Here is an 8,609-nt window from a genome sequence, read left to right as displayed (position 1 = left end):
TTTATTTCATAAACTATAAGACAATTTAGAGAGTTTATAGGTCATAAACGTCGCTTATGTTCTTTTAACTCTAGCGTTCAGGATCCAAACCCAGGTGCGGACGGTTGTGTTTCTTGAATCTCTTGTAATCATCAAAAGTCGATGTGTAGTCCTTCAGTACTTTCTCGAGTTGTGCCATGGATATTTTATACGATCAATACTTGTCATGCTCTTTTGCATTTTCCTTAACTAAATTAGTTCAAATAATTTAGGATTTAACAGAACTAAATGAGGTACATTTAAAACAGCAGCGCAACTCTGCAGCACGTCGAGTGTGCCTGCATTTAATTGTGTAAACCTGGCTCTCTCTGAACACGAGCAAAGAGTTCTCACTCAACAGAAGATTGCGATGTGAGTACTGTAATATAAAGCACCTGGAGATGCCAGGGATTGAACCTGGGACCTCATACATGCGAAGCATGCGCTCTACCACTGAGCTACATCCCCGATGAAAAAGTTTATGGAACAGACTTAGAGATGTGCAAATGCTCACTGATCACACCACTCACGAAGAATGCCTACAGTTTCCCACTTTCGCGTTTCTTCTACTACAGAGTAAATTCATAGGAATGAAAAAATAAGGAAGGAAAAATAATCGCATCGAAGCTTCAAGAGGCTGGGCACAAATTAATCTGTTATTTTTGCATCCAGTTACATGGGCGACGGTGGTTGATTCCCAGACGGGGGAGTGCTTTTTTTTCTACCTCCTTACTCGACTGTCCTTCAATTCTATTTTATTTGAAACCTATTTGCATCTTTTAAGTGCTCTTGATTAAACTATGCATAGAAAAACAGCAGTACTGATGATTTAACGTAAAAGGGTGAAACAACGCCCCAACCACAGGAATGGTAACAGGAAGGATCGTGTTCTTATTTAATATGACCTTTTGAGATGTCTTGTCAATGCACACAGGCGGTAGAGCTGAATAATTTACTTTTAGTTCTTTCTATACCAGGAAGAAAGGAGCAGACTTTAACTTTAAGAGGCAAAAATGACACCTTGTCAAAGCTAATATTTATTAAAATGACATCACAACAAAAGAGTGGAGCCTTAAGCTTTCATTGGATGTCTGTGTCTCCATAACTTTGTAGGTGAGAGAGAGGATTGTGATAATTTGCAGGTGCTTCTCGGGAGTGCGTTGGTGGTACAGGCGCCTTCCAAATAATTGAGTCAGTTTTTTAATCCCAGCCAGTGCAAACCCAAATCTTTTCAAGATAATCTGTGGTCCGCTAACACATCTTTTGAAACACTACAACAGGTAACACCCCGTGTGAAACATCATAAGCATCTATTAAACCTCTCTACCTACCCGTTCCTCACAGAGACATGACGAGGGTCTAAAGGGACATTTTGAGCCGTAGAAACATTTTAGCATTCCGTACTTTCCTGTGCAGTCAGGCCAGTTCCACTTTAACTGCGCCCGACAACGGAGGTCGTTTTGAAAACTACGAGAGTAAAGGAAGAGTAAAGGATTGGAAGCTAGGGAGTTTCAGGTCTGTGTTTTTATTATAGGTTCTCAAATCTGAATACCTTTTCAAGAAGTATTTCAGAATCCCAGTCAAATCCAGTACGAATGCTGCATAGATCTGCATTGTACAATTAGTATACTGTTTGTCCGTTGAATCAAACACGCCTTATGAAGCATTTCTAAAACAGGAGAGATTGTTAGGGAATGCGTCTTCCTGTAAAAATAAAATGACTTCAAGGGCACTATAAGCAGAGGTGCTCTACAGAAGAACTATAGCCAGAGATGCCAAAGAGGTCGAGATTTCACCACGTGAGAGAAAGCATCTCAGAAAACGAAGTTGCGGTCATTTCCACGCCTCATAAAACCACTAGGTCAAACAACAAGAGCTGAAGAGCCGCTGTTGAGAGTAACACGGCCGAGCGCTCTAAGGAGCTGGCTTAAACCTCCAGCCTCTTCAGGAGCATCTGTTGGAGTCACACTGCTACAGTGTATCGCCTTGTTAAGTATCCCTTTTATTGTTGTTGCTACCTCCAGGCGATGTAAACCAGATTCAGAAAAAAAATAATTTGAACAACATTATTCCCATGTTTTTTCGAAGGTGCGGTGGCCAAGTGGTAAGGCGTCAGTCTCGTAAATCGACGATCGTTTTATCAAACCCCACCTGTGCCTATTTCGAAGTCTTCAAAAAAACTTGCAATGTAGGAGTCTCAATAGTAAGAGAACATAACTATCGCCAGTGATTAGTATCCGTGCATATCCTGCCTTGTTTTTCAGTCGACAAAGCTTGTCTCTCTTCACACCCATCTTCTGAATGATCGCCTCAGCATTGGGAAGGAACGTGCGCTTGGTACAGCCCCTGACTCCATGGTCTGATCACAAACAGATCTGGTGAGCTGTCAGTCCAGGTTGGAAGTAACGTTCGAAAGCACTAAAAATCTGACTTAGGAATGAGAAGACCGTGTTTTTTTAAACGAGTAAACGATAAAATAATATACTGCCTGCAAGACTATGTCAAGTTCAAGTTCAAGTTTATTGTCATTATACTCATACACAGGTATAAGGTATAACGAAATGCTATTTAGCTAGCTCTCGGACATAAGTAGTACAAAGAAAAAAAACACAACAACAATACAATTGTATAACAAAAGAAAGACAGAGACAACAGCCGATGTGCAAAAAACAACAACAGGCAGTGTGCAAAACAACAAAAAGGTAACAGGTTATGTGCAAAAACATGCATCAAAAGAATGAAATAAAGGGATAGAAATGATGGGGAGTGAGCTTTTGACATGTATGGTAGAGGCAGATTTTCAATGTGTTTGGGTTTTTGGTAAGAAAGAAGCAATCAGCACACATTTTTTTCAGGACAGTCGAGCAGTTTAAAACAGCAAATTCACAACTTCGTGTCTTTTAAGCTTTGTGTTTCACTCTCCAAATAGACGCACGGGTTCAAATCCCACTCCCGACAATCAGGCGTTTTACCCTGTCTTTTTTACCTGCCTTTACACTGTTTCAGTCTTGTTGTGCTCGCTGACAATCACAGTACGAGGAAAACGGAGAAACTGCTTAGCAAAAACATAACGGACAGAAAAAAGCTTCGTAAACACGTGAATGTGATTAGCAGCAGTAAGGTATGCATTCAAATGTTTAAGGCAGATTTATAAAAGCAGCAGAAGAAAGGTGCAGCCTTTGTGAGAATTCGCGGGTTTTTATGCTGCTTGGTCTTCTTTCAAGCCTATGAATTGACCCCCGTTTTATTTTCATTTTCAAACTTCAGAACCGAATAACAAAAAGGTTTCATGTGTGACAGCATTCCGTTGCAAATACCGTTTCCACGATGTATTCAGCGACGGGAATGAAATGTTTTAGTGCTGGCTCAAATGCGAGGAATTTCAGAAAAACCTGGAAAAGCAACGCCTGCAGTAAATGACAAATCTAAAGCCTGTAGTCAGCATGAACAGAACAACGCAATGCTCTGTAAAAACGATCTGAAGCCGCAATTACTCTTTTATCTCGGGCAGTTCATTCCGATACGATGTTTCCGCAGAATAAATGAAATGCCGAACTCCAAACATGTTGTTGTCATTATTGTTACTCCTGCTGCTGTAGTTTTAAGCTTTAATCAGTGGGTATGTAATGTTGTAAAGGGGCTGGACTACTTTGTTCAGTCCAAATTCCACTATGTGAATTTATGCTTTTTTAATATAAGCATTAACAATACAATGCGTGCTCAAAAACCGTTACTTATTAGTTTAAGAAGCGGCAGTGTTTTGACAAACTGTGGTATTCGAACAGTAAATGCTGAAGTGTTTAATACTTGCTTGTGAGCAGATCTCCCTCGATTTAGACAAACTCTTGTTCGGCCGATGATTTCAGATCAAAATCTGAATCAAGTGGAAAGAAAGCTGAATTACGCTGGATACTGGGTATCACTGTTACGCCATCAGGTCATGCTAGAAGGATTGGGGGGATGAAATTGACACAGAGGGACCCAATGTGGGGGCTGAACCCACAGTTCTGAGATTAAGAGATTCTTGCTCTATGGACTGCACCTATATAACTCTTGTGCTCCAGCAGTAATGTTTCTGGGTGTGGATGAACATGACATAATAGACTGACAGCAGGAACACGTGGCCCACAGGCAGTGACAGTATCGCTATATTTGGTTGCAGTATATTGTGTTGAGAGCAGCAATAACTTTCCTGCAGAGATGGGAGTGCCTTTAATAAAGCTCTTTCAATCAGACAGAATAACAGGAACTGACCTAAAGTTTCGGCTGTGGATCCATCTCCACATGGGGGAAAGAGACAGTAAAATAGCGATGAAGAAACAGAAAGATTTGTGCTCGCTGCAAAGTAGGAAAGAGGTGGTCAGACACATAAAACAGCTTGGTGATAAGTTGCAGCGACAGTTTTATGTTATTTAGTACACGGATTTCTCTTCATGTTCCTTAAGATGTGTAATTTGTATGTTGGTTGTATGAGAACAGTTTCTTCTCAAGTCCTGTCAATTGACAGTGGAGAGCTAGCTGGTGCACATCTTCAAGAAGACTCTCTTTAAGGCAATTACAATTTTCTCGAACAAATCTGTGTCATATATTTTTTAAATAGTTTAGCTAATGAGCAACGAGAGTATAAATGAATTCTCCCAACCTCCATTCGAAGATAAAACTCCATGTGCGAGTCTAAATTTCCTTGAAGCTACTGATGTTCGTCATTATTGGACATTCCCGGTGATATTGACTAAGGAGCTCAATTTTGACGTGTCGTAGTTCAACATGTGCAAAACACTCGTATCCCCTGCAAATATCGGCAAGGTCAGTGATATTCTCAACAATTTGTGCCATTGCAATTCGTGCAATTCGTGCCATACTTTTTCGAAATGTATTCTGACATGCCAGGATCAGAGGGTCATATTTAAAAAATCTGGTGCATTAAAATTTCTTGTACTTCAGGATTTTGATAGTCTGTTACATTGTCTTTCACACGGCGGTGTCAGAACTGTGAGACATTTTCATAATCGGGGGGAAGGCTGTAGCAATAAGCAGAAAGTGCAATCACCTTTTCCCAGTGTAAGTCCGTGTTGTGGTGAGTTTTTAAAATTGGTTTGCGATTTTCTGAAATATATTCCATACAAAAATATAATTTGGACAGTCGCTATTTGGATATTCCCTTTCAGTGAAGATGTCTACAGTATTCCAGCCGGATTAGTACTGATTGAAGAGAGCCATCTACAGGCGAAAGGTGACATAACATCACAGCAGCACCATTTAAGGTGGAACGAAAAACACGCATAAGAAGCTGGTGAATAAGAAGCTACTGTAACTTCAGCCTCGTAGCAGACCCTGGGAGGCACGCTCAAAATAATAATCTTTCCCAGTACTTCAGAGTCATATTTAGATCGCTTTACTGCAATTTTATTTGATTGATGGGAGATGTGAAGCCATCGAGCCTGTACTGCGCTTTCACATTGAAATTGAAGCCATTTCTCCTGCTTTCTCTCAGTGTCCGGGCTGCAATTGCGTGTAAAGGAGGCGACTTGAAAATGAAACGTGTAATCACCTTACAGAGGGTCTTCACGACGGGGTGCGTCAGCTAGTTCTCCATTATTGTCAGTTTACTGGACTTCTGAAGAAACCTATCTACAACGAAGATACAAACTGCACAGTTTAAGGCACATGAAGAGAAATCTGTTTGCTGATTGACTCAAAAAATGTCGATACAAATAATCTGCCAGGCTGATTTACTTGTCCGACCACCTCCCTCCGTCCCCCTTTGCTGTTAGCACAATTCTTTCAGTTTCTTTTCTTGTATTTTCCTTGCTATTTCAGTGTTCCCCATGTATAGATGGATCCACAACCGAAACCGTTTTCACCCTGTTCCTGCGCACCGTGCACAGTTCCAGTGGCGCAATCGGTCAGCGTGCGGTACTTATACAGTAGTGCACAGCGGAGTCATGCCGAGGTTGTGAGTTCAAGCCTCACCTAGTGTCTTTAGCTACTGAAAGCAACTGTTAAGTTTAGATACTATCAGGTATCTGATGAAGATAAATTAACATCAAACGAAGAAGTAAAGGTTTACTTCGAGTCACAATCAAATAAGGCTCCGCAGCTGAAACATTGTGTTTCCTTCTCTTTTCAGCATGGAATAAACCTTGACTTTTTCCTTTGAAGCCCATGCATGCTGACGCAGCTCCCTACTTAAATTACCATCAGCTGTGTATCTCCAGCTGACCTGTACACAAATATATGAGAGAGGTCTACTGAGACGAGAGGAGCACTGAAGACTTGAAAAAGCTCTCGCATTAGACTCTGTGTTTTTGTTGTTCCCCAGATTTGTTTTTAATGTTCTTTTTCTTTTGAAATTGTTGCGTTTGTTTGTTTTTTTTTTCGTAGTTGTTAGACAATTACCGGGATTTACCTAGGTTCCGGGAAGACTTCTTGTTTTGTGTTTGTTGTATTTTCGGGTTACAACAATTGTTTTTTTCTATTGATAGGACCCCACGCATTACTATGGGAGTAGTTAACATTAGTTCTTACATTGTACAGTACCTGAAATTACCACATAAACTACTACTCTGTTTCCTTTTTTTTGACAGGCACAAGTGAAGTTTGTTTTTCCTTGCTGCTGATTGGTAGCTACAATGGGTCAATTGCAATAAACTTATATTCAATAAACTCCGCTGAAATTTGTCAGCAACTCTGTACTAAACCTGTTCTCAATTGCAACAAACCTAAAATAACAGCTGCTGCCCGTTAGATGTTACTGCATTAGGAGTCTAGCTTAAACCACCTCTTCATAGGTTTTAAGCAACTCAGTAGCGGACTAAGCAGAACAATTGATCACATTAGAACTGTCTTGTAATGGAAATAATGTACTCATTAAGTAACAAGGTTATGCACCACTTGCTTGAAAATTATTATTATATTTAACTAAAATTGCTTTCCAGACACCACAAATATTTATAAATATATATATAAATATTAACACGTATTTATTAATAAAAGTGTTATTTATTAATAATTAACTTCCATGTATATCTTTATTAGTAGCTGTATTACAAGTAATGCATATACAGTCTTTATTATAGTTAGTTTTCAGTTATCCTGGGGAGGGAAGAGAATGGAAATTAAGGAAATAAAAATTTAAAGGGCTTTTAAGTCTTCAATTTGTTCTGTCATAGCTGTGTGTTGTCATATCTGGGTGTTAATTTAGTATATTTGTTGTATTATTTATTGTGATTTGACACTAAACTTGTGTTTCTCAGGAGAAAGCAGTAATATTTTTTTTTTAGTTTTTTGAGGGTACAGAAAATTGTATTGTACAGCCAAATGAAAGGTTACATTAAGAAACCCTTATTGTTACCTTTTGCAACGTTATTTATTTAAGACGGTTCTTCAGAATAGTGTCCCTTACGTATCTGTGACTGTGGTCCAACAATAACGGTGCTGAAATAGCCGGAATGTGTGGGAAGAAGATGGAGATGGAACAGGAGGCTTATTCAGTCGATAGAAAGGTTGTGTAGGACTGAACACACTACGGTTATGGTACTGGGTTTAAGAGCATTACGATCCTATAGTCTCCTGATCCGTAATCTGATGCGTTATCCAATGCACCACTGGCCCTTGTACCGCATTCCTCAAGTGCACCACTATGAGCTTGCGCCGCTACAATAATAAATCGCCCCAGTCCAAATTTTGTCAATTAGGTGTACGTTTTCTATGTGTATTTAGTTAAACAGTCTTTCATTTTGTCTGTTTTAAAAATTGCATCTCTTTAAAACAGACAAACGAGTTTATGTGTCGCGCTGAAATTCACACATGAGGGAATTCAAACGAAAGAAATCACAGAAAAGATATCGCGCTTAAAAAGAAATCCAGAGTGGAGATGCTGGTGATAGAAAACGATGCATGAGATGCTTTACCTCTGAACTAAACTCGGCTCTTTAATTGTGTTAGGAAGAGTGAATAGCCAACAGTGTACATTTTAAAAATCAAAGCAAGACAATGAGACACGAAGAGAATTCGGAACACGAGCCTCTTTCATTGTTTAATGAGCTTTTGATGAACGCCTAAGTGAAAGACAAATTCACTATTTTCACTTTGTGATTAAAAAACACTTTTATCACGTTAAGCACTCCTGATGGTGTCGAATAGTTCTCTTTTCTACCCTCATCATTTGAGGATCCCCAGCTAAAATATCTTTTTAAACTACAACAAAATTGCAATATTTTGAATACTATTTAAGTTTACATAGTCACATTCCCGTGATATTGACTTAGGCGCTCAATTATTAACTTCTTGTAGTTTGACTTGTGCCAAAAGTTTGAAATCTCTGCAACTATCAGGATGCTTAAGGACATCCAAAGAAATCCCATCACATTTAGGGGAGACGGTGTTGAGGTCGGATTAATTTGAAATGCGTCTCTGGGGACTATGTTTAACTGAAGGATACGCTGACTGACTGTGCCATAGAAACTAACGCACATCACCTTTCTTCTACATTCACAGGTTTTTGGCTAAAGACAAAAAAATCGTTTTCGTTTCCTTGCCAGCTGGCAGTAATTCCTCTGCACTGACAAAACAGATGAGTATTTTATCTT

At 39.4% G+C, this 8,609-nt stretch overlaps 1 non-coding gene across 1 annotated transcript; it reads right to left on the bottom strand.

Moving 5' to 3' along the window:
• Window positions 1-414: 414 nt before the first annotated feature.
• Window positions 415-486, bottom strand: trnaa-cgc (transfer RNA alanine (anticodon CGC)). The gene has a single exon. It is a non-coding gene; the product is annotated as a tRNA-Ala (tRNA).
• Window positions 487-8,609: the final 8,123 nt, after the last annotated feature.

This window comes from Lepisosteus oculatus, chromosome 14 (assembly GCF_040954835.1).
Source record: "Lepisosteus oculatus isolate fLepOcu1 chromosome 14, fLepOcu1.hap2, whole genome shotgun sequence".
Lineage (NCBI taxonomy): Eukaryota > Metazoa > Chordata > Actinopteri > Semionotiformes > Lepisosteidae > Lepisosteus > Lepisosteus oculatus.
The sequence above is the reverse complement of the archived record's forward strand: the minus strand, read 5'-3'. Positions and strand labels throughout refer to the sequence as shown.